Raw genomic sequence first — 26,909 nt, forward strand, 5'->3', positions numbered from 1 at the left:
ACAAATTAGAATTTATGAGTGCAACTTTCTAACCTCCCTGTTTACTAAGCCGTGCTAACAGCTGCCCTATGCTAATGCCGACACAGCCCATTCACTTTGATTCTTTAATTTGTAATTTTTCAATCATGTAATTTTTTAGGAATGCCCATGCCCCTCCCATGGCCATGCCCCCCATTGAGATCCGTGCTTTAGAATTTACATGCACCCCTTTACAGAATACACTTAAAATAGTAACTTGTTACTATGTTAAGTGTATTCTGTAAAGGGGTGCATGTAAATTCTAAAGCACGGATCTCAATGGGGGGCATGGCCATGGGAGGGGCATGGGCATTCCTAAAAAATTACATGCAATTTTATAGGATATGCCTAATCCGCACTTAAGTTAGGCAGGGGCATTTACACTACATTTTAGTTGGTGTAAACAACTGCACCTAAATTTTAGTCGTGGGGACAGGCGTTCGCATATTCTATAAACTGCGCCTAATTCTAGGCGAGGTTTATAGACTAGTGCCAAGTGTGGGTTTTTTTTTTTCAGTGCCAATATTTTTGGTTCCATATATAGAATTTCCTCCCAAAAGTGCACCTCAGTGGCATTCTGTGGTTCACTGCCACCCGGGGCAGATCGCTGCTGCGCGCACCCCCCCCGGCTGCAGGGCAACACGGCCCCCCCCCCCCCCCCGGCATGACACGGCAACACCCCCCCCGACCCAGTCCCCACCTGTCTACCAGCTCCGTCTACCCAACGCCTCACGCGACTCTGCGCTGCCATAGAAGAAGAAAATCGCCTCGTAGGCCCTTCCCTCACTGTGTCCCGCCCTCTGATGCAACGTCCTATTTCCTCGAGGGCGGGACAGAGAGTGAGGGAAGGGCTGACGAGGCGATTTTTTTCTCTTACAGCAGCGCAGACTCGAGGCGCCGCACCACACAGCTGCCAGGTGGATGGAGCTGGTAGGGACTCGCCAGCAGAGCACCCTCCCCACCTGTTGACACCCAGGGCGGACCACCCCCCACCGCCCCGCTCTTGCTACGCCACTGGTGCACCTAGGGGTCCTTTTACAAAGGCTCGCTGAAAAATGGGCTGCAGTAGTGTAGGTGCATGTTTTCAGTGCACGCAGAATCATTTTTCAGCGCACCTGTAAAAAAAATGGCCTTTTTTGGGGGGGGGGGGGGGGGATGACGTGCGGCAAAATGAAAATTGCCACGCATCCATTTTGGGTCTGAGACCTTACCGCCAGCCATTGACTTAGCAGTAGAGATCCATGCGGTAATGGTCTATGCGCGTCCAAGCGCTGAGATTTATGCCACGTTTTCGTTGCTGTAAATGGAGACGCATAGTTTTTGATGCTGGGATATCAACTAAGCATATTCTATACACAGTGCCTAAACCTAGGTACCACTTATAGAATACGCTCAGCTGGAAATGTTTACCACGCAGATTTTTTAGGTGCCTTATATCTGGCCCAATATTATTTATTTATTTGTTGCATTTGTATCCCACATTTCCCCACCTATTTGCAGGCTCAATGTGGCTTACATTATGCCGTAATGGCGATCGCCATTTCCGGAATGAGAAATAAAGTGGTATTTCGTTAAAGTTCATTAGTGACAAAGTAAATGAAGCAGTCAAGTATAGAGAGTTCAGTTTTGTGCAGTTCTGGAATAAGTTTCTTTGTCTGGTGTCTGGCAATACATGCGCCAATTCTGAGTTATCACCCAGTTACCATGTGGTCCTTGCGGTAATTTCATTTTTGGCACACGTCTGATAATGTGCATCAGAAAATATATTTATTTTCTGGCACATTACTACTACTACTACTACTATTTAGCATTTCTATAGCGCTACAAGGCGTACGCAGCTCCCTGTGACTCAGTGGTGTAGCTAAGGGTGGGCCTGAGTGGGCACAGGCCCACCCATTCTTGCCTCAGGCCCACCCAGTCAGCAGCCCATGAGGAGGCCCCCAAAATTCTTCAGTGGCAGCACCTCACTACTCTCTCTCCCTCTTCACTTGTGGCCTGGCATCTGCCTGTCTCTCTACCCTCCTCCCAGTCTACCTCAGAGCTACTGCCGGCAGCATCCTGCAACGGCTCTGTAGGCTTCTCTCTATTATGTCCCGCCCTCAATGATGTCACTTCTTGTTTTTTTGGTGGGAATGTGGGATAGAGAAGCCTGCAGGGCCGGCGCAGGACGCCTATAGGAATTGCGACGGACAACGGCTCTGAGGTAGGACCGGGGGAGAGGGGTCACAGAAAAACGGGCAGACGGGTCATAAAGAAAAACAACAACACTATATTGTATATATGTACATGGGTAGCGTTGGGGGTGAGAAGGGCCCACCCAGGTTAACTCTGGGCCCACCCAAAATGGCAGGTCTGTCTACGCCCCTGCTGTGACTCTGGGCAAGTCACCTAACCCTCCATTGCCCCAGGTACAAATAAGTACCTATATATAATATGCAAGCCGCATTGAGCCTGCCATGAGTGGGAAAGCACGGGGTACAAATGTAACAAAATAAAAAAAAAATTCATACTATATAATGATAATATTTTTGTATCTTACAATTTTTACCCATCAGCATTTAACCCTGAATGAATCGTCATTTGAAACTGGGGTTTGCTGGAGTGCATGGTAGTTTAGATTTACTAACCTCTCTAAGGGCCCTGTTTACTAAGGTGCGCTAGCATTTTTAGCATGTGCTAAAAATTAGCGCGCGCTAACGCTAAAGACACCCTCGCCCTCCCTGGAACAAGGTTGAATGTTCTGAGGAAAGCTCCCTTTGAGGAGCTGCTCCTTTTTGTGTGTCTGCCTTTACAAACTTGCCTACGCTCTTGTGCATTGTACCCCATACACATACATTTTCAGGAATGCTAAACATATTTTTATAAAAGGCTCTGCACTCACCAAACATTAAAAAAAAATTAATATGGCTTTAAATGTCCATTTCTTCACCCACATGATCTGTTCAAAATTATTCTCGTTATGATACATTCTGAAAAGTATAAATGTAAGAACCAAATTTCTGCAGCTTTTTATGGTAAACCTTGATAAATTTAAATCTTAGCTCTCATAATGGTTTAATAATAAAAAAAAAAAACTACAGGATGTGGGCAAGCCTCACTCCAGCTATTCCACATGATTTGTGACATTTAACTTTGGGTGGTCCTGCCAAAACAGACCAGCACCATTGTAACAGCATTGATTCCAAAGCTCTGTACAAATTGAACTATAAATTATTTTTTTGTGTTGTAGACAAAGGATTAGACATGAATTATTCATATAGACAAAAAAATTTATATTCTGTTTATAGAACATTTGCCTTGCCATTACAAGAAGTGAAAGGAAAGCCAGAGATTAGCCGGGATTTATGAAACCACACAATGAGGAAAATGTACTAAAGTACCAATCCTATATAATAATTCTCACCTCCAACGTTCCATGCTTGGGACCGTGGCTCCCTGGCTGCAAGTGGTCTGCGAGGCAGACACGCACGGACGTCACTGACGTCATCACAACTGATTCCAAGGCAAGGGGAGGAGTTTCCCTACTACTGCCTCGGAATCAGCTGTCACCCCCCCCCCCCCCCCGCGCTATGGCCTCCTCGAAACCCACCCCCTTCCGCGAACCTGTCGATCCCCCCCCCCCGGAACGCCGAAAACTGCCGCCGCCGCCGTTGTTGTGCTACCTTCCCGTAGGTTCTTCAATCATCTTCTTAGAAAGTTTAACTCCGTGCGTCTGACGCACGGAGTTAAACTTTCTAAGAAGATGATTGAAGAACCTACGGGAAGGGAAGGTAGCACAACAAAATTTTTGGTGTTCCGGGGGGGGGGGGGGGGGGGAACGACAGGTTCGCGGAAGGGGGGGGTTCGAAGGGGCAGTAGCACGGGGGGGGGGGGGGGGGAGGAAATTGCCTGCCTAAGGCCAGTTTCCTTGCCTACAGAAACGGGCCTTTTTTACTAGTGGATTCATAAAAATGATTATGTGCAGAAAAAAAGCAAATTCAGACAATTGTATGAATGGGCATCACAATTTATGTTCCTAGATGCTGAATGCAGAGCACTAATTCTTTAATGGAATCTGGCTGCCAAGATTTCACTATAGAACAGTAGTGTAAATCGACATCATTTAGGTGCTCCAAAAATGCCATCTCAACGGCAGGCCTAAGTGGGTATACCGAAATGAGCCAACAAGCGCAGAAGAACAAGGAACCTTTGCACAGGTAAAAACAGGCCAGCAAGCACAGCAAAGGAGACAATGAAGATGATGATAAAACATCCCAACGGACTCAACAAGTTCATATCAGAAGTTTATTTCACAAAAAATACTGGACTCGACACGAATCGTGTTTTGGCCAGAGGTCTGCTTCAGGAGTCCCTGTAGTATATAAGTATTGCGATTTCTGAAAGTACTAGAGCGTCTGTGAATGGTGAACAGATAAGAAAGAAACTTACACAGTCTGACTCGTCTCAAATGCACAGCATCCGTACACTGACGTGCACAGAAAAATAACGTAACAAAGACATCAACTACACCATGAGCTACCCTGTGATTTCTTTGTAGCCATACCTTCCTGAATTCTTCTAGTGATTCCTTAGACAGTGGGTCTGAGGGAGTAATATATACGAGGTAGTAACCAATCAGTGGTAACATCATCCAACTCGTCATCAACTTTTTTTTTAGCTGTACCAGGGGGAGGCATAACCCAAAGTATACCCCTGAGTGGAATGGGAGCATGTCCCAAGCGTCAAATTCACAAGAAACATGGTCCATGTAGAAACCAAAAGACCCTTATACTAAGGCATGTAGGCAACTATAAGCGTACAAAGCGTATAAAATTAGAACTACTACCCAGCTTCTGCATGCCCCAAGCAATAATTCTAATGTTTACGCTTGCCCGATATGCACGTCAGAAAATATTTTTTATTTTCTACCATGTGGCGCTAACTGGGCGGTAATTGGCAGTGTGTGCACGCTGACAATTACTGCCCGGTTAACGCGTGAGACCTTACTGCTAAGTCAATGGGTGGCAGTAAGTTCTCAGGTCCAAAATGGACACGCACCAATTTTTTATTTTGCTGCACGTCCATTTTTGCCAAAAATGAACCTGCGCACATCCAATACACATGCCTACACCAGCGTAGGCCATTTTTCAGTGCGCCGTAGTAAAAGGACCCCTAAGCGATAAGATTTCAAATGCATGTTTTATGCTGGTAGAGCAGTGCTATCAGCACATCTCTAATAGGGCCCTCTTACTAAACCACGTAAGAATCTACAAGTGCCCGACATGCGCCAAAATGGAGTTACCGCCCAGCGTGTGACTCTTGTGTTAATTTCATTTTTGGCGCGCATCCATTACGTGCGTCAGAAAATAATTTTTTATTTTCGGGCATGCGAATCGGATGTGCGCCAAGTGGCATTTGACACACATTGGTCATTACCATCTGGTTACCGCGTGAGTCTTCACCACTAGGTCAATGGCTGGTGGTTAAGGTCACAGACCCAAAATGGACAGGCAGCAATTTTGATTTTGCCGCACGTCCATTTTCGGCAAAAATTTTTTAAAAAAAGGCCTCTTTTACTGGCGCGTTGAAAAATGGACCTGTGCGCTCCCAAAACCCACGCCTACACTACTGCAGGCTGTTTTTCAACGCACCATAGTAAAAGGACCCCATACAATTTTCACAAGTCCACCAGGAACCACAGTGGAAGAATTGATTTGTATAACCTTGTGGGATAAGCAAATTTAGCACTGAGATTTTGAGACCTCTTTTTGTGAGTTGCAAGTGTGGAGAAGAACTGAGCAGAGACTGAAAAAACTGAGAGCACAGGATTTACAATCTTACAGTAGTTACGGGTGAGGGAAGTAATGGGTGAGAAGGGAGGAAGGGACAAGGGGAGGGCAATTGTGGCTAGGAGCCAAAAGCAGCAGTGAAAAGGTGGGTTTTCAGCATAGATTTGAAAACAGGTAGAGATGGAGCTAGACGTTTAGGTCCAGGAAGTCTATTCCAGGCATAAGGTGCCGGGAGAGAAAAGGAGCGACGCCTGGAGTTAGCAGTGGAGGAGAAGGAGGACGACAAGAGAGATTTGTCAAGCGAGCGGAGTTCATGGGGAGGAATGTAGGGAGAGATGAAAGCGGAGAGGTAATGGGGGGCTGCAGAGTGGATGCATTTAAAGGTCAGTACGAGAAGTTTAAACTGAATGCGGAAGCGGACAGGGAGCCAGTGAAGTGACTTGAGGGCAGTGGTGTAGCCAGAAGGCAATTTTTGGGGTGGGCCAACAGGTTGGATGGGTGGGCACTAGAGTTGCCAACTTTTTTGAAAGAGAAAAAACAGCAACCTGATGCACTCATACTCTGTCCCTACCCCACTCCCCATAACTTCAATGAGGGTTGCAGTGCAGGCTTCAGTGGCTGCAGGCCAATTGAGACCTAAGGGAAGTACAATAGACTGCACCATTCAGACCCATTGAGCCACACATTCTGCATCCAGAGAACCTCCTGGCTCTCCATCAACAATGGATACAGAGCACAGCAAGGACAATTCTCCATAAAACTCATCATACAAAGAAATTTTGTTTTCTAGTGTAATCTCAATTACAGACATATTATAAATTAACTTTAAAAAAATCTATAAAACAAAAGTCACTCAGAACCTAGAACAAATCTAGCATGCCAACACTAACTTCCAAAAACAAAGATCCTAACTATGAAAAAGAAGTGCCTTAAATATTATAGTAGGGCCCTAAAATACAAATACATTTATCAGGAAAGCTGAACAAGCCAAATTACTACAGAATGCTACATGGAAACTTCATGCTAACAGAATACCTCAGTCACACAAACAAGACATAAATGCCAAATACAGAATAAGTGACCACAAACTCTAGAAATATAAATTAAACGGAAACCCCAAGAAACTAGACCTTGCATGTAGTACAACACCAGAGAAACAAGAAAGAAAGGCATTTGCTCCTGTGCAAAATATAAAGATGGCACATGCCAGGGATGGTGTTAGGGGATGGAACTAGGGCAATTGTGCTTGGTTCCTTGGCCAGGGAAAGCCTGCATGCTGGAAGCTGAAGGCGCAGCCTGGTAATGGACTTTGGGGTCCTTTCCTAGATTTCTGTCCTGGAACCCAGCCATGTTTAACATCAACTTTGGCAAGATGTACATTTCAAATCCAACATGTTATATTCACAACATTGAACATAAAATATTTTTTAATACCTTTTTGTTGTCTGGTCATTTTTTCTCAAATCATATTGGTCCCAGTCTCTGGTTTCTGCTTCCCTCTGTCTCTCTTAAATAACTTACCAGTGTCTCCTATTTGACATTTCTTCTTTCTTCATGTCCATCATCCATCTCCCATCTCTGTTTTCCTATATTTCCTTGTCCAGTATCTCCCCTGTGTTCATATCCCCTCATCCATCATCATTCCTCTGTGCACCTATGCACCCCATGCCCAGCATATCCCTTCTGTATTCCTATTCTCCCCCTTGTCTGGTATCTCTCCCCCCCCCCGTGTCCATATACCCCCCCCTCCAGTGTCCAGCATTTTATCTCTATTCCATATCCCCGTCCCCCCCCCCCCTTGGTCAGGCATTACCCCTCTGTGCCCATGTGCTATCCCCATACAGCATCTCACATTTGTGTCCCTGTCCCCATGCTCCCACCTAATGCCCATCATCTCCCTTCTGTATCTGTATACTTCCCTATGTCCCCTTTCTCCCTCCTCCACACACACCAATGTGTCCCTCTCCTCTCTGATCCCAACCCCCAACCAGCTTCTCTTCCTCTCTTTCCTTCCCCTTATGCATCTGGCTCTTTCTCCCTGCACCTCTCTCCCTTCCCTCTAACACCTCCCATAGGTCCAGCACCTTTCTCCCTTTGCTCCAGCCCTCCTTGCAGGTCCACATCTATCTCCTTTCCTTTCAGCCATCATCTGCATATCCAGCACCTCTCCTTCAGCCCCCCCCCCACATGTCCAGCATCTCTCTCCCTTTCATCCAGCCCCCCCCCCTACATGTACAGCACCTCTTTCCCTTTCATCCAGCCCCCCTACATGTCCAGCACCTCTCCCCTTCACTTCAACCCTCTGCGTATCCAGGACATCTCCCCTTTCCCTCCACCCCCCCCCCCTGCATATCCAGCACCTCTCCCCTTCCCTCCAACCTCCCGTCTGCAAATCCAAAACCTCTCCCCTTCCTTCCAACCTCCCCTCTGCAAATCCCAAACCTCTCCCCTTCCCTCTGCAAATTCCAAACCTCTCTCCTTCCTTCCAACCTCCCCTCTGCAAATCCCAAACCTCTCCCCTTCCTTCCATCTTCCCCTCTGCCCCTGGCAAGTCCAGCACCCTTCAGCCTTCTGTTCCCTCCCCTCCCCTTCCTGGGCCAGCACCCCACTGACTTCCTCACCCTCTCCCACCCCTGCAGCGCTTCTTTTAATGCTGTTGGCTGCTGTGCACAGTCTCCCACCCCCGCGGCGGCGCTTACACTTTCCTACGGCGCTGCCTGCCTGCCAGCAACTCTACAGATGCGGCACCGACGTCCGACGTCTTCCGTGTCCCGCCTCCGTAAACAGGAAGTTACATCAGCGCGGCAGAGGGAAGGCCCCGGAGTAGGAAGTCGGACGTCGGTGCCGCATCTGTAGAGTTGCTGGCAGGCAGGCAGCGCCATAGCGAAGTTTAAGCGCCGCCTCGGGGGTGGGAGACTGTGCACAGCAGCGCCGACAGCATTAAAAGAAGCACTGCGGCAGGGGTGGGAGAGGGTAAGGATCTTCTGGGCGGGCCTGAGGCTAAACTGGGTGGGCCTGGGCCCATCCAGGCCCACCCGTAGCTACGCCCCTGCTTGAGGGGCAGGCTAGTATGGGTATAACGATTCTGGTGGAAAACAAGTTGTGCCGCAGAATTTTGGACAGATTGGAGAGGAGAGAGATGGCTGAGCGGAAGACCAGTGATGTGGGGAAAGAACTTTAAATTATGACAAGAAAGAAATTAGAGGGTAGTTCATGGTGTAGTTAATATCTTTGTTCTGGGAGATGTTGCTTTACAAATATATTAAGGTTCAATCACCCTAGCCTAGAGATAGTTTATTCACTCTTGAGTTAGGTACTAGTAATTGATATAGCTGATACAACTGAAGCACGTTAGCATCAAGAGTAACATTTGAAAAGTTTTAGAGAATTTCAGGGGTGTTTTATGTATTTATGTAACATTGTGTAATGGTTTTGAGAGGGCTATTTTAAACTATATAAAGGGCCCTGTTTACTAAGCCGCACTGTAGGCGTGCTAACTTTTTAGTGTGCGCTAACGATAGAGACACCCATTATATTTCTATGAGTGTCTCTAACGTTAGCGTATGCTAAAACGTTTGTGCGCCTACAGCGCAGCTTAGTAAACAAGTATATTAGTAAAATGATATACCAACAATAAATATGCATGAGAGAGATTTGCATCAGTAATATTGGCAAAAATGTCTCTCAACTCTATTAAACACATAAACTTCAAGGACTGAATCTGAGTAGCCATGGATTTATTTAAAAGATTTATATTCCACGTGGAGAGGAATAATCGAACGGCGCCGGCGAAATAGATTGCCGGCGATCTATTTTGGCAGCGCCACAAACAGCTGGCCGGAACTGTATTATCGAAAAAGATGGTCGGCCATCTTTTGTTTCGATAATACGGTTTGGACCGGTCAAATGCCAGAGTTCGCCGGGTTTGAGATGGCCACTTTTGTTTTTCAGCGATAATGGAAACTAAAAGCAGCCATCTCAACCCCGGCTAAATCCAAGCCCTTTGGTCATGAGAGGAGCCAGCATTTGTAGTGCACTGGTCCCCCTGACATGCCAGGACACCAACCGGGCACCCTAGGGGGCACTTCTAAAAATTAAAAAAATATACACAAATAGCTCCCAGGTGCATAGCTCCCTTACCTTGGGTGCTGAGCCCCCCCCCCCCAAATCCCCCCAAACCCCACTCCCCACAACTGTAAACCACTACCATAGCTATTATGGGTGAAGGTGGGGGGCACCTACATGTGGGTACAGTGGGTTTTGGGGAGGGGTTGGAGGGCTCAACACTTACCACCAGAAGTGTTAACAGGTAGGGGGGGGATGGGCCTGGGTTTTTATTTTTGTTTTTTTAGTGTAGGAGGGGGTTGGTGACCACTGGGGGAGTACGAGGAGGTCATCCTCCATTCCCTCCGGTGGTCATCTGGTGAGCTGGGGCACCTTTTTGAGGCTTGGTCGTGAAAATAAAAGGACCAAGTAAAACCGGTGAAATACTCATTAACGCCGCTTTTGTTTTTTCCATTATGCACTGAAGCTGGCCATCTGTTAGCCACGCCCATGCCCGCCCATGTCCTGCCTTCGCTACGCTGCTGACACGCCCCCTTGAACTTTCGCCGGCTCCGCAACGGGAAACCAGCGATGGTGTCAAAAAAAGCGGCTTTCGATTATACCGATTTGGCCGCTTTTGAGAGATCGCCGGCCGTCTCCCGAATTATGTCGGAAGATGGCTGGCGATCACTTTCGAAAATGAGCTGAATAATCTCAAACATTCTAAGCGGATTACAATCATTGACATATAGAGGGGCCCTTTTTACCAAACTGCAGTAAAAGGTGGCCTCGGTGCATCCTTACATGGGTCTTTCCAATGCACTGAGGTCATTTTTATCAATGTAGTAAAAGGGCTGAGAAACCTATTTCTTTTTTGTATTAATGGTCACACGCTAATTTTCTCATTAGCGTGTGGCCATTAGCATGTGATCCCCTACCGCCACCTATTTTTTTAGACAGAGAGGGCTCACATGCTAACCACGTGCTAATTGGTTAGTGCACGGCAAACACATCTACTCTCCGCCCCCGACCCGGCGCTAAAAAAAAAATAAGTTTATTTTTTAGTATATGGAAAGCATATGCAGAATGCAAAATTATTGGTGCCCAGCGGTAAGTACTTTTTGTACTGCGGTAAGAATACACCAGGGCTTACTGCAGCTTAGTAAAAGGGCCTCGTAATGAATAAAAAAAGACATATTACAAATTTCAATATCAAATCTCAGTCTTCTTCTTGATAATTAAATAGATCTTACACCTTCACTTACTGGAATGCACCTCATCTCAAACTCCTAAAATACGCCTGCTGAAAGAACAAAGTTCTAAATTTACTTTTAAATGCCCACGAGTTTTGCATCTCTCTCTCTCTCTCTCATTTCCTGTGGAAAATTAGTCCGGAGCTGAAGAGATCCAGATAATCCAAGTTCACCACAGAGCAAAATTTAATAAGAAATTGGTTCAGTAATTCCATACTGAAGACCAACAATTAGTCAATAATGGGCAGTTCAAAAATTGCATCTCTTCAACTTGCTGCTGCTAGATTGATGCATAAGCTGTTATTTACTGCCATCAAAATGATATGCCATTGTTGGAAACATTTATCTAAACTGCATTATAACACGTGGTGAAATAGTGCATGTTTAACAGCAAAATATGAACATGCATTAGCAGAAAAATCTGGTTCCATTTCCTCTTATACTAAAGTATGGTTTCCATTACTTAAATTTACTACCATATAGTAGCATGATAAAGTCTGCTGAAACCTAAGTATTTTTTCTATAATTCTTTCTACTATTGTTTATATTATATTCTTATATTATTGAAATTATAAATACCAAATATACTTTGGGAAGTATAACTCTCTAGTACTCTGACAACCATAAGATAATAGAGGAAAAGACTTCGGAAACTCGGTAACAGCTGTCAACACTTTTCGTAGAACAGCTGACCACTCTGCTTGGCGTGGCTTAATATACGCTCATGCTGGCGAGAATCGTCATTAGTCTCAAAAACCTCTTAATAATGATTCATCTTTCATATATATGCTATGCAACTTATAGTACTGTAAAACGTACTTGGCTGTGGTCTGTGCTGGAGTAATTATAACTGTCCGTGCCCAACAGCGAGCTCCCGTTTCGCTTCAGTGCTTCATAGGGAGCCGGGCCTTGTATCTCTTAACAGCACCTACAACAAAAAAGTGCTATCTTAGAACCAGGTATCGTCTAAGAGAGGAGAGTAATCAGTGAACACTCACATACGAATCCGGTAGTCACCTTCCAGAACCACAGGTTGTCGAAATTGCAACAACTGACAGTCTGGGCAGAAAATCTTTAAATACTTCCTGATTGTCCTCTGCCAATCCTGGCAATAGATCAGTTGAGATGCCCGCCTCTCTATCATACTAGTAAACGCTTAAAGGAATACCTTCCATTCTACTTTGTTATTTAAACCTTGTGGAGTTAAAGATTGTAAACGATATATCCAGCGCTGCTCCCTCTGAGTTAAACGACGATCTCTATCTCCGCCCCGAATAGAGGCAGGAATGTGGTCAATCACAACACATCTGAAGTCTTCAAAAAATGAAACAAAAGTTTAGAGCTCGAGAGTATCCTGAATAGATTATTAAACGAGCTTACTCCTGAGCCAAGTATAATCACCGAGAACAACTGCTTAGTACCAGCAAAAAACAACAAACAAGCAATGTGCAAACGTGTGTACTGAGATATATGCAGGGTAGTACGAGTACAGTACACATTTTGAAGAAGCATTGGAAGATGATGCAACTTCATCCAGTGTTTAGTAAGCAAGAGTTAAGAGTGGCTTATGCCAGGGGTCAGAACTTACTGTAAAAGAAATTTTACAAGACAGTTTGAGTACACCCATGAGAGATGGGAATGTGGGTCATCGGTCATGTACTAAGTGTATATTCTGTCCCATGATGTTAGAGATCGACAAGTTTCAGAATCCTTTCGATGGAAAAATATATAAGTTGCGATATGCCACAGACTGTAATTCAAATCATGTAGTGTACATAATGATATGCCCCTGTAGAAGATTGTATGTGGGTAAAACGATTCGTTCATTAAAGAATAGATTGAGTGACCACAAGCATAATCTGGGACACTTTCGGATTGATGCTCCTATGGTTTCACATTGTAAGGAGTACTCGCGTAAATTTAAAGATTTTCCGCCCAGACTGTCAGTTGTTGCAATTTTCGACAACCTGTGGTTCTGGAAGGTGACTACCGGAGTGAGTGTTCACTGATTACTCTCCTCTCTTAGACGATACCTGGTTCTAAGATAGCACTTTTTTGTTGTAGGTGCTGTTAAGAGATACAAGGTCCGGCTCCTTAATAAGCACTGAAGCGAAACAGGAGCTCGCTGTTGGGCGCGGACAGTTATAATTACTCCAGCACAGACCGCAGCTAAGTACTTTTTATAGTACTATTTATTTATTTATTTATTTATTGCATTTGTATCCCACATTTTCCCACCTCTTTGCGGGCTCAGTGTGGCTTACAATAAGATATGAGTAGTAGAAATACATTTGTGACAACTTGAATATGGAATACGTTGTGCAGAGTTGTGTGAGACATTCGATTACCATTAGGATAATGAAACAATGGGACATCAATATAGAAACATTAGGAGGAGACAGTGGGACAATTGATTACAGGATGAGGGATCTGAAGTGGTTGTATGTTGCATTGATGAACAGTGAGTATGGACTCTATGTGTTTTGGTTCTTTCCGTAAGTTTGTTCAAACAGGTGCGTCTTCAGTAGTTTTCGGAAGGAAGTTTGTTCGTTAATCATTCTTAGGTTGCGCGGTAGTGTATTCCAGGCCTGCGTGCTCATGTGGGAAAAGGTTGACGCGTGTAGCGTCTTGTATTTCAAGCCCTTGCAAGTGGGGAAGTGGAGGTTGAGGTATGTTCGGGATGACCTTTTAGCGTTTCTGGGTGGTAGGTCTATTAGATCAGACATGTACGCTGGGGCTTCGCCGTAGATGATCTTATGGACTAGTGTGCAAACTTTGAAAGTAACGCGTTCCTTAAGTGGAAGCCAATGTCATTTCTCTCGTAGTGGTTTCGCCCTTTCGTATCTTGGTTTTCCGAGGATGAGCCTGGCTGCTGTGTTCTGGGCTGTTTGAAGTTTCCTCATTATTTGCTCTCTGCAGCCCGCGTATAGTGAGTTGCAGTAATCCAGGTGGCTGAGGACGAGGGATTGCACTAGGCTGCGGAAGACGAATCTTGGGAAGAATGGTCTTATCCTTTTCAATTTCCACATGCCATAGAACATCTTCTTGGTTGTATTGTTTGCGTGGGTTTCGAGTGTTAGGTGGCGGTCGATGGTGACTCCAAGGATTTTTAGTGTTTCTGAGACTGGGAGGTTTAGGGTTGGTGTGTTTATAGCGCTGAATTCATTTGTGTTGTATTGGGAGGTGAGTATCAGGCATCGGGTTTTTTCTGCGTTTAATTTCAGGCGGAATGCGTCTGCCCATGTGTTCATGACGTGTATACTTTGATTGATTTCGTTGGAGATTTCTTTGGTGTCTTGTTTGAATGGGATGTATATTGTTACATCATCGGCGTATATATACGGGTTGAGCTTATGGTTTGATAAGAGTTTTGCTAAAGGGATCATCATTAGGTTGAAAATGGTTGGTGAAAGAGGTGATCCTTGTGGGACTCCACATATAGGTGTCCATGCCTTGGACGTGGTTGAATTAGATGTGACTTGATACGGACGTAGGGTTAGGAACCCCTTGAACCAGTTCAGGACATTTCCTCCTATGCCAAAATGTTCGAGTATGTGTAGCAGGATTCCATGATCTACCATGTCGAAGGCGCTTGACATGTCAAATTGTAGGAGGAGTATATTGTTGCCAGTTGCGATGATTTGTTTGAATTTGGTCATAAGGGTGATTAATACTGTTTCTGTACTATGATTCGATCGGAATCCTGATTGGGCGTCATGCAGTATTGAGTGTTTATCTAGGTAGTTTGTGAGTTGTTTAGTTACCATACCTTCAGTTAACTTGGTTATTAGTGGTATAGATGCTATTGGCCTGTAGTTGGTTATTTCGCTCGTGTTTTTCTTTGTATCTTTAGGAATAGGGGTGAGCAAGATTTTTCCTTTTTCTTTTGGGAAGAGTCCATTTTGTAGCATGTAGTTTATGTGGTTTGTTAGGTCTATTATGAATTTCTGGGGAGCGGATTTCATGAGGCTGTTTGGACATATGTCTAGTTTGCAGTTGGATTTAGCATATCTTTTAAGAGTTTTAGAGATGAGGTCTTCTGGCAGTTGTTCAAATTCGGTCCAGGTTCTGTCTGCTGGGAATATTCCTTCTTCTGGATCTAGGCAGTCTAGAAGAGTGGTGTATTCTGTAGGGCTAGTGGGTATCTTGTGCCGTAGTAGTATAATTTTCTCCTTGAAGTATGTCGCTAGGTTGTCGACACTTGGTGTATCTTTGTCGTTGGTTGTAACTGGTGAGGTGTCTAATAGTTTGTTCACGAGGTTGAAGAGTTTATGCGTGTCTTTGTAGTTTGGTCCTATTAATGTTTTGTAGTGAAGTCTTTTTGTCTGTTTTATGGTATATTTGTATTTTCTCCGAAGTAGTTTCCAGTCATTTAGTGTTTGTTCATCTCTCTTTTTGTTCCAGGCTCGTTCTAGTCTCCTGACTTGTGTTTTTAGTTTTTTCAGCTCTTCGGTGAACCATGGATTTGCGTTTTTCCTGTGTGTAGTTCTGGTTTGGACTGGGGCGATTTTGTCTAATGTTGTTGTGCTTATGTCATCCCATTCTTGGAGGAATTGGATGGTGTCAGCGTTTGTAGTCCATTCGTTCTGGTAGATCTGTTGCCAGAATGTTGAGGGGTCTATTTTCCCTCTCGTTGTGTAGGTTGTTCGCTCATGTTTATTATTCGTGTTTAGTTGTGTTTTTTGCCAGCAGAGAGTGACATTTGCTCTATGGTGGTCTGACCATGGTGTTGGTGTCCATCTTGTATTAGCGAGTATGATAGTTGAGTCCGGTTCTAATCTTTCCGTTATGATATCTAGTGTGTGTCCTTTTTCGTGAGTTGGTTGTATGTTGGGTGTTTGCAGATCCCAGAGTTTTAGGAATTCTTTGAATTCTCTTGTAATTGGTAAGGTGTCATCTTCTAGGTGTAGGTTGATGTCGCCTAGTATGAGGATGTTTGAGGCTGATACGCAGGAATTCGAAATGAAATCCAAGAGTTGTGTTTGGGCGTCTTGCCATTTACCTGGTGGCCTGTAGAATAGGATTGTGTTGAGGTGTCCTATTAGGCTTGAATGGTTGATTCTGGTCGATGCAATTTCAAGTTGTGGTGAGATGGATTCGCCCGTGATTGTGATAGTGTATTCAGGTTTGTATATGATAGCTATTCCGCCTCCTCTTTTTTTTCCATTTCTTGTCCAGTGCGTGATTTTGTATTTTGGTGGGCACGTTTGGAGGATTGCAGGGTCTGTGGGACTATGGAACCAGGTTTCTGTGATGAATAGGAGGTCTAGTTTGTCTGTGATGATCCAGTCTAGTAAGTCTGCTGAGTTGCTTACTGCTGATCTTGCATTGATGTATCCTAGTTGGATTGAGTGGTAGGGTTCCAAAGTGGGGTTTGATGTATTTATTTTTATTAGTTGTCTGTTTCTTCGGTAGTTGGGTTTGTTGTTGTCGTTGTTTTCCTCATTTTGTTGGTGGTGTTCATATCCGGTGATTATTCCAGTTGGTTGGCTGTTGTGTCTTTGATTTGGTAGGTTGCTTAAAGGTTGTGCATAGGATAGGTGAGGTGTAGTTGGGTTGTTATGGTTCTTGTTTTGGGCGTGCATTATGTATATGTGAGTATTATGTGATTTGTGAGTAGTGGGGTAGTTATTGTCAAGGTTGTAGGTTGTGTTTGCGTGTATGAGTATAATGAGACACTGGATGGTGAGGAGTGTGTTGCTGGTGATCATGTCTATGTTTTGGGCACTGTGGCAAATATGCTTCTGGTGTAAGTTTAAGTGAGGTGCAAAAGTTACAATTGCATTTGAGCTTAGCTACAATTCAAGCGAGGTACAAAAGTTACAATTGCATTTGAGCTTGGCTACAGTTCAAGCGAGGTACAAGAGTTACAATTGCATTTGAGCTTGGCTACAATTCAAGCGAGGTACAAAAGTTACAATTGCATTTGAGCTTGGCTACAATTGATTGGGTCAAAGTTTACAGTTGCATTTGGGCTTGGCTATAATTCAAGCAGGTAGTGATGGCATTTGCAATTAGCTTAGCTACAAATTTGGTTTAAAGCTGGCCGCAGTGCTGTGCTAGGCAAGCGAGGTAGTGCTTATGTTGTATTTAAGCTTGGCAACAATTTGATTTAAAGCTTGGCAACAATTTATTGCTGGCAAACCTGCACTTAGTACTTGGTAATAGTTCATTTCTAGGCAGACGAGGTATTATTGCATTTGCATTAATCTTAGCAACAGTATGAATAAAGCGTGGCAACAGTTAAAGGTGCTATATTGGTATAGGACACAGTTGCTTTCAATTTAAAGTATGCAGAGTAAAATAGGATAAAGCAGAATAAGATAAGCAAAGAAGATAAAGCGAGGATTTTGAGTCATGCTAGGCAATGCATGCATACAATGTGAGCATGCAATTGATTACTTTGTTCAGCTGCGGCAGTGCAGCTCTTGTTCTTCGGCCGTGGTGCCAGGCAGGTCGGTCCTCTCAGTCAGTCCCAGACTGCTCAAACGGCGGCCTCCGGAACCAGCGGTTTGGCCTCTTGGTCAGAGAGGAGTTCGACCCACTCCCAGCGATCCGCCGATCCCGCTCGTCTCGTGTCTCAGCCGGTCCTCGGCGTCGGCATCGCGCCGCGTGATCTCAGGCCGTCGTCCGATCAACCGCCAGTGCTGGGCTCAGTGAGTCAGGCTCTGCGGCCTTGCTGAGGCTCGGTAAGTTAGGTTTCGCAGGCAGCTCCGTGCCCAGCTGCGTCCCTCTCGGCTAGCCGCTTGAAGTCGCTGGATCAGCTCCGGTCTTTCCGCTGTCCTCTCCGCCGTCGGTCTCTCCCCGAATCGCGGACTGGAAGTCAGACCCGGCGTCCGCCTCCGGGTCGGGTCTCCCAATTCCGACAGGCTGGGCAGTTTGGGCCTGTAGCACGGCCTAGAGGGCGCCGCGGTCCTCCGCGTGCAGGGTCGCCGGTCGCTTCAGTGCTTGACCTCTCAGGGGGCCGCTCGTCAGCTCCCCGACTCTAGTCGTGTTCTCCGTGTTCGGGTCCGGCGCCCGGACTGCACTGGTATCGATCTGGGCGCTCTCGGTTGGGTTCAGCGGACTCAAGCGACGATCCACTGCCTCTTAGCCGCTCCACGAGGTAGGCAGATCACCAGTCTCGGTCTCACTCGCGTCCCCTGTATCCCTGCGAGGTCGCCGCGGTCCCCGCTGGCTTCCCTCGGCTCTGGGTCGTCTCCGGTCCGTTCCGGTCCGGCAAGGAGTGGCGTGTGGAGATCTGGGTCGATCAAATCCTCGGACCCTCGGGAGCTCGCCTCAGAGCTCCTTACCTGTCGGCCATCTTATGTTGGGGCGCGGACAGTTATAATTACTCCAGCACAGACCGCAGCTAAGTACTTTTTATAGTACTATAAGTTGCATAGCATATATATGAAAGATCAATCATTGTTAAGAGGTTTTTGAGACTAATGATGATTCTCGCCAGCGTGAGCGTATATTAAGTCACGCCGAGCAGAGTGGTCAGCTGTTCTACGAAAAGTGTTGACAGCTGTTACCGAGTTTCCGAAGTCCTTTCCTCTATTACCTTATGGTTATCAGAGTACTAGAGAGTTATACTTGCCCAAAGTATATTTGGTATGATTAAACATTGTAGTGGCAAGTACCAGGAATATTATTAAGTATAACACAAAGAATATGGCAGAGAGTTCTTGAAATTATAAATAAAAATGTTTGAACAAAAATAATATAGTCCACAGTTCTGGTCCAGTCACTTAAAATATTGATGAACAATATTCTTTCAGCTTGATTTTAATATATGATGGAAATTCCAAAAAATGCTCTATTCGCGGATCTTAACACTCCAATGGCTGACAAAATCCGTAGCTTTAGTAGCAATAATCACAGAGATCTGCTTCAAAAACACTTCAAAACCCACACATGAAATCTTAAAATCTAATCCTATACTCTATAGGGAGCCAGTGAAGTTGCTTTAAAATAGGGGAGATATGAATAAACTGGCTACAACTCATTAAGACCCTTGCTAGCAGTGGCGTAGCCAGAAGGCAATTTTTGGGTGGGCCAACAGGTTGGATGGGTGGGCACTAGAGAAACACCTGCCACCTTAAATAAATATAGATGCCTACAATATAAACTTCTGAAATAAGTGTTAGGGAACCATCTGAAGTGGTATCTTTCAAGCAAGCAAAATGTTGGCTCGCTACTACAATTTTTCATCATTGGTATCCCATACAAACCACATACCAGCAGAAACTCTCACCTGCTCGGTCACATGCAGACCATAGACCAACCCTCATCAATTACAGAATAAAGGACCAAAAATTAGAAATGTATTGATTTTCTAAATTCCTATGCCACACTGTCTCTGCCATTCTAAGAAGGTCACAATTCAACACACATAATTTTAAAACATAATTTTTTGTTGTTGTTACATTTGTAACGCAAACAAACTGGGCAACACAATAATAATGGGGGATTTCAATTACCCGCATATAGACTGGGTTAATGTAACATCTGTACACGCAAGGAACATAAGATTTCTTGATGAAATCAAGGACAGCTTCATGGAACAGCTAGTTCAGGAGCCGACAAGAGAAGGAAAAATACTAGACTTAGTCCTTAGTGGTGCTCATGATCTAGTGCAGGGGGTAACGATACGAGGGCCGCTTGATAACAGTGATCATAATATGATCGGTTTTGATATTGGCATTGAAGGAAGTGAAACTAGGAAATCAAGTACGCTAGCGTTTAACTATAGAAAAGGTGATTACGACAAAATGAGAAAAATGGTGAAAAAAAGACTGAAAGGAGCAGCTCGCAGAGTAAAAAACTTGCATCAGGCGTGGATGCTGTTTAAAAACACCATCCTGGAGGTTCAGGACAAATATATTCCACGTATTAGAAAAAAGGGAAAAAAGACTAAACGTCAGCCGGCTTGGCTAAACAGTAAGATAAAGGAAATCATTAGAGCCAAAAAACAATCCTTCAGAAAGTGGAGAAGAGAACCAACTGAAAGTAACAGGATAGATCATAAGGAATGCCAAGCCAAATGCAAAGCGGAGATAAGGAGGGCAAAAAAGGACTTTGAGAAGAAATTAGCGTTGGAAGCAAAAATACATAGTAAAAATTTTTTTAGATACATTAAAAGCAGGAAACCGGCCAAAGAGTCGGTTGGGCCGCTGGACGAAAATGGTGTTAAAGGGGCGATCAAGGAGGACAAAGCCGTAGCGGAGAAATTAAATGAATTCTTTGCTTCGGTCTTCACCGAGGAGGATTTGGGGGGGACACCGGTGCCGGAAAGAATATTTGAAGCGGGGGAGTCGGAGAAACTAAACAAATTCTCTGTAACCTTGGAGGATGTAATGGGTCAGTTCAGCAAGCTGAAGAGTAGTAAATCACCGGGACCTGATGGTATTCATCCCAGAGTATTAATAGAACTAAAAAATGAACTTGCGGAGCTACTGTTAGAAATATGCAATCTGTCCCTAAAATCGAGTGTAGTACCGGAAGACTGGAGGGTAGCCAATGTTACTCCGATTTTTAAGAAGGGTTCCAGAGGAGATCCGGGAAATTATAGACCGGTGAGTCTGACGTCGGTGCCGGGCAAGATGGTGGAGGCTATTATTAAGAATAAAATTGCAGAGCATATACAAAAACATGGACTGATGAGACAAAGTCAGCACGGATTTAGTGAAGGGAAGTCTTGCCTCACCAATCTAATGCATTTTTTTGAGGGGGTAAGCAAACATGTGGACAATGGGGAGCTGGTTGATATTGTATATCTGGATTTTCAGAAGGCGTTTGACAAAGTGCCGCACGAAAGACTCCTGAAGAAATTGCAGAGTCATGGAATCGGAGGTAGGGTATTATTATGGATTAAGAACTGGTTGAAAGATAGGAAGCAGAGAGTAGGATTGCGTGGCCAGTATTCTCAGTGGAGGAGGGTAGTTAGTGGGGTCCCGCAGGGGTCTGTGCTGGGTCCGTTGCTTTTTAATGTATTTATAAATGACCTAGAGATGGGAATAACTAGTGAGGTAATTAAATTCGCCGATGACACAAAATTATTCAGGGTCGTCAAGTCACAGGAGGAATGTGAACGATTACAGGAGGACCTTGCGAGACTGGGAGAATGGGCGTGCAAGTGGCAGATGAAGTTCAATGTTGACAAGTGCAAAGTGATGCATGTGGGTAAGAGGAACCCGAATTATAGCTACGTCTTGCAAGGTTCCACGTTAGGAGTTACGGATCAAGAAAGGGATCTGGGTGTCGTCGTCGATGATACGCTGAAACCTTCTGCTCAGTGTGCTGCTGCGGCTAGGAAAGCGAATAGAATGTTGGGTGTTATTAGGAAGGGTATGGAGTCCAGGTGTGCGGATGTTATAATGCCGTTGTATCGCTCCATGGTGCGACCGCACCTGGAGTATTGTGTTCAGTACTGGTCTCCGTATCTCAAAAAAGATATAGTAGAATTGGAAAAGGTACAGCGAAGGGCGACGAAAATGATAGTGGGGATGGGACGACTTTCCTATGAAGAGAGGCTGAGAAGGCTAGGGCTTTTCAGCTTGGAGAAGAGACGGCTGAGGGGAGATATGATAGAAGTGTATAAAATAATGAGTGGAATGGATCGGGTGGATGTGAAGCGACTGTTCACGCTATCCAAAAATACTAGGACTAGAGGGCATGAGTTGAAGCTACAGTGTGGTAAATTTAAAACGAATCGGAGAAAATTTTTCTTCACCCAACGTGTAATTAGACTCTGGAATTCGTTGCCGGAGAACGTGGTACGGGCGGTTAGCTTGACGGAGTTTAAAAAGGGGTTAGATAGATTCCTAAAGGACAAGTCCATAGACCGCTATTAAATGGACTTGGAAAAATTCCGCATTTTTAGGTATAACTTGTCTGGAATGTTTTTACGTTTGGGGAGCGTGCCAGGTGCCCTTGACCTGGATTGGCCACTGTCGGTGACAGGATGCTGGGCTAGATGGACCTTTGGTCTTTCCCAGTATGGCACTACTTATGTACCCCGCTCTTTTCCACTCATGGCAGGCTCAATGTGGCTTACATGGGGCAATAGAGAGTTAAGTGACTTGCCCAGAGTCACAAGGAGCTGCCTGTGCCTCAAGTGGGAATCAAACTCAGTTCCTCAGGACCAAAGTCCACCACCCTAACCACTAGGCCACTCCTCCACTAAAACATAAAGCATAAAGACATTCCCTTCCCTACCACCCCCCTCCATCCATCACAGCAGCCTGGCATCAGCTTTTCCCTTCCCTACTCCCTATCCATCCCCATAGCTCAGCATCAGCCCTTCCCTTCTCTACTTTACCCACACCCATCCTTCCCTGTAGGCCAGAATCAATCCTTCCCTTCCCCACCATCCATCCCATAGCTAAGCATCAGACTATCCTACCACCCCACCCCTCCCTATAGCCTAGCGTCAGCCCTGTCCTACTCCCTAACCACCCACACCTCATGGCATTAAATATAAAATACTTTTTTTTTTAATGTCCTGGGCAATGCAGAGCCCACCTTCACACTGGTCTACCCTGAGAAAACCATCTACATTTTTTTTTATTTTAATGTAGGCACCGCAGAGACCATCCCCACCTAAAAAACCACCAAAATGAGAGAAATAGACAATTTATTTTAATTAACATGGGCACTATTAAAATTATCGCTGGTGAATTTCTGGGTAGGGATGGGCTCCTCATTGCCTAGGGCAAAAGAGATATATTTAATAATTAAATATACCTTTTTTTTATTTTGCCCTAGGCAGTGAAGCGTCCACCCCCCACCCATAAGCCCACCAACAGGGCCATCATTTTGTTTACAAATCAAAATGGTGGCTGGTGGTGAGCTTATGGTTTGGGGATGGATGTTTCACTACCTAGGGCAAAAAAGGTATAGCAAGCTCTTATGCCATCCACAGCACTGGTGTAAAGGTTACCTCAGAGGAGGGTGGGACCCAGTGAGGGAAGGCCTGATGACGACGAGGAGAGATCTGCTTCTTTTACAAACAGGGCAGACGCGAGGCGCTGTCTGCCATGCTGCTTCAATTGCAGATTTGTTTTTAAAGGTGGGGTGGGAGCAGCAGGAGCGGAGCACCCCCCCCCCACCAGCTGACACCCGGGGCGGACTGCCCCCACCGCCCTTGCTACGCCACTGGGAGCAGGCAGTGCAGCTGAGCTGAGGTTGCGGCCGCGAGACTTTAGCGCGAGATTATATGAGGTGCGGCGTCGCCGGAGTGGGATGGCAATGCAGGCAGCGCTGAGGAGGAGGAGGATCAAGTCAGAAGAGCTGCCAGTGAGTTCCGACTGCTGAGCAAGGTGGGAGGTGGCTGAGCGGGTGACGGTCGCTGCCATGATGGCAGAAGCTAGGCTGTGGCTGCGCAGCTCAGCTGCTGTAAAACTGGGTGGACCTGAGCCGAGATTGGGTGGGCCTGGGCCCACCCTGGCCCACCCGTAGCTACGCCCCTGCTTGCTAGTCAACTCTGTGCTACCCAAAGAGCTTTCAACTAATTCTTATATATTCCCACAAGGACTTGGGAAAATCCACTACTTATTTCTAGGATAAGCAGCACAAAATCTGTTTTACTGTTATGGGATCTTGCCAGGTAATTGTGACCTGGATTGGCCACTGCTGGAATCAGGCTACTGGCCTTGATGGACCTTTGGTCTGTCCCAGTATAGCAATACTTATGTTCTTATGACTATTACAATAGTCAAAACAAGGAGATATAATACTTTGAATCACCACACAAAAGTTCTCAAATCTAAATACATTTTTAATTGCCTTAAAGATATTTTTCATGATTTTAAGAACTTGAAATTTCATACTAAGGAGCCTTTTTACTAAAGGGTTGCTGTGCGCAGATCCATATCTGCCTTTTAAAAATTTTTTTAAAGAAAATGGACGTGCGGCAAAATAAAATTGGCACACATCCATTTTGGGTCTGAGACCTTATCTTCAGCCATTGACTTAGTGGTAAGGTCTCACGCGGTAACTGTGCAGTAATCATCTACGCATGCAGAATGACGATAACAGTCCGGTTTCCACAACGCACAGGAATATAAAAATGATTTTCCGGCCCAGCGTAGCAGATGCGCATAACATACTGCTGAAATTAAGGTATTTTCTGAAGCAGTCTTTATCCAGGCACAGACAACTGCCTAACAATCTTCCGAGGAGAAACAACTAGGAAAAAAGTTACAAACACTGGAAAGCTTGGGACAAATCTCAGTTAGGGAGAGAAATTTCACTTTTTGGCGATTAGGGTATTTGGAGAATCAATCTAGGAAACTCAACTTGAGATTAACCAATTTTCCCAGATCTCCTTTAATTACACCAGTAGATATGGTGAAGAAATATTTGGTTGAAACCTTAGGTATGCCTAGAGATTCGCTGCCCTCTATAGTGCGGGCGCAATATTTCCAAAGTAATACAAATTTGGCTGGTGGAACTCTACAACCTCAAATAGGAGACGGCATGAACTTAACAACTTTTTTAGAACCTTCGCTAGAAGTTATCACTCAGAGAGCTACTGTGGTGGTTTCTTTTGCACTGGAGATGAATCGGGATGCCATTTTAAGACTTTCCTTTGAGGCATATTTTCAAAGCACTTAGACTTACAAAGTTCCATAGAAACCTATGGAACTTTGTAAGTCTAAGTGCTTTGAAAATGAGCCCCCAAAATTGGACTCTCAATTCTTAGGATCTAAAATAAGTATTTATCCTGATTTGTCTAGAGAAACCCAAAAAAGGTGCAAGGCATTCTTGGCCCTGCACCCGAGGACTTTGGCCTTAGGGGCTAATTTTGTACTCAAATTTCCCTGTATATGTCGAATACTGTTTCAATCTAAGCAATTTTAATTCTTTGATCCTAAGCAGTTAGAGGAATTTTCATTATCTAAAGAAGAGCTAAATGTAATTGTTAACTAACAGCACACGAAGGCAGCTAACACCCGGGGCGGGTCGCCGCTGCGCACCCCCCCCCCCCCGGGTGCAGCGCGACGCACCCTCCCCCCTCCGGGACGCAACCCCCCCCCCCCCGAGAACATACCTGCTGGAAGGCGGTGAGGGGCGGGCAGGAGAGCCAATCCGCCGAGTGCACGCCGCTGGGGGGTGTCGGCGCCTCGCTGTTTCCTTGCTCTCTCTGCCCTGGAACAGGAAGTAACCTGTTCCGGGGCAGAGAGAGCAAGGAAACAGCGAGGCGCCGACACCCCCCAGCGGCGTCCACCCAGGGCGGACCGCCCCACCGCCCCCCCTTCCTACGCCACTGCTAAAACATATTATATTATATGATTTTTTTTTTTTAATTTCCATGTTCTTGGATCAGACTTGCCTGATTATAAGGGTCGAAAGGGATATATTTACTATTGTTTAATGTAAATTGCTTTAATATTTTCCAATTGCTGTATCATCTCTTTTTGAGTTGTATAAAATATAAATGAATAAAAATAAAATATAAAAAAAATGAAATTATCGACCGGGCCTCACGGTAACTCCAAATTGACATGCGTTGGGTGCACATAGGCGCCTACGCGGCTTAGTAAAAGGGTCCCCTACAGCGCGGCTTAGTAAACAAGGCCCTTTATGGTTTATCATGCATATATGCACACAGTTAAAAATAGCCCTCTCAAAACCATTTACTCAGTGTTACATCCTATATAATAAAACGCACCTCCAACGTTCTGAAGCTGACTGACTGCATGGACATAAGCCTTGAGGCATTCGTGCTTCTGTATCCATCTCCTGAAATGATGACGTCTTCCACTTCCAGGTGCGTCAGCAGTGACAATGCCCAATCACAACATAGCAGCGCGTGCGACCTGCTGCTGCACATGAACAACGCGTGCTATCAGGGCGAGACCGACCTGGCGCGTTTCGTGCACTTCAAGCCTATCGGCCTGCTGGGCGCCCTGCACGCGCTCCGTGCCGGCATGGTGATGAGTGGTTGCGCCGTACGCTACCGCCGCTCCCTGCGTCTGCTGCAGCATTTCGAAATCCGCACACGCCTCCTCTGCTGGGATGACAAGGCTTTCTATGTGGAGCAGCGCTTTGTCACGCCCGCCAATGGCTTCATGTGCGCCGTGCTGCTCAGCTGCCAACATGTCCAGGGCAGTAGCCCCGAGAAGGTGGTGCAGTTCCTGTGCAAGAGGAAGGTGAGTTGATGAGGTTTCCAGTGGTAGAGGACGCTGCATAATCACTGGTGATGAGGCCTGGACTGACGTTGAGAAGTACATATTTGGGAGGGGGGGTGGAGGCGGTGTACAAAGCTTTAGCACGGGGGTAACCTGGTGTTACTAACACTACAGGATAACAATACTGAAGGATTTCAGCTCTGGTTTTAACTCGCATGGAAACCCTTATTGCAATTGCATTTAAATACATACAAATGTGGTGCATTTGTTCTGCAGCATGCAAAAAAAAAAAGCAAGCTGCATTGGAAAAATTGACGTCAGGGTTCTGGGCGTTGAAGAAGGGTTGATTCAGCGGACTACAATCTACTCGCACACTCTCTCTTTCTCCCCCTCCCCCCAACCAACCAACCAACCTACCTACCAACCTGCATTGCCTGCCCCCCCCCCACTGATACTCGCCCCCACACTCCAACTTTGCACCACCCTCTATCACTTACACACACACACACACACACAAAATATCTTTGTGACAAACAAGAGATCTTAGTCTATCACACACAAACGCAACCCCCCCCCCCCCCAAAACCCCACAAAAAAAACACACACACACACACAAACACTGATGCGCATCATGGAGACATGGACACTCACTCTCTCCCCAGTCACACCCTCTCAGTTCACCATCCCCGACCCCTCCTCTCCCCCCC

General features: G+C 45.5%; 1 protein-coding gene across 3 annotated transcripts in view; it reads right to left on the bottom strand.

The window, feature by feature from the left end:
* The window catches only part of FUT9 (fucosyltransferase 9), a 193,416-nt gene that overhangs the window by 51,660 nt on the left and 114,847 nt on the right, over positions 1-26,909 (bottom strand). The window lies entirely within an intron of this gene.

This window comes from Microcaecilia unicolor, chromosome 3 (assembly GCF_901765095.1).
Source record: "Microcaecilia unicolor chromosome 3, aMicUni1.1, whole genome shotgun sequence".
In the NCBI taxonomy this organism is placed as follows: Eukaryota; Metazoa; Chordata; class Amphibia; order Gymnophiona; family Siphonopidae; genus Microcaecilia; species Microcaecilia unicolor.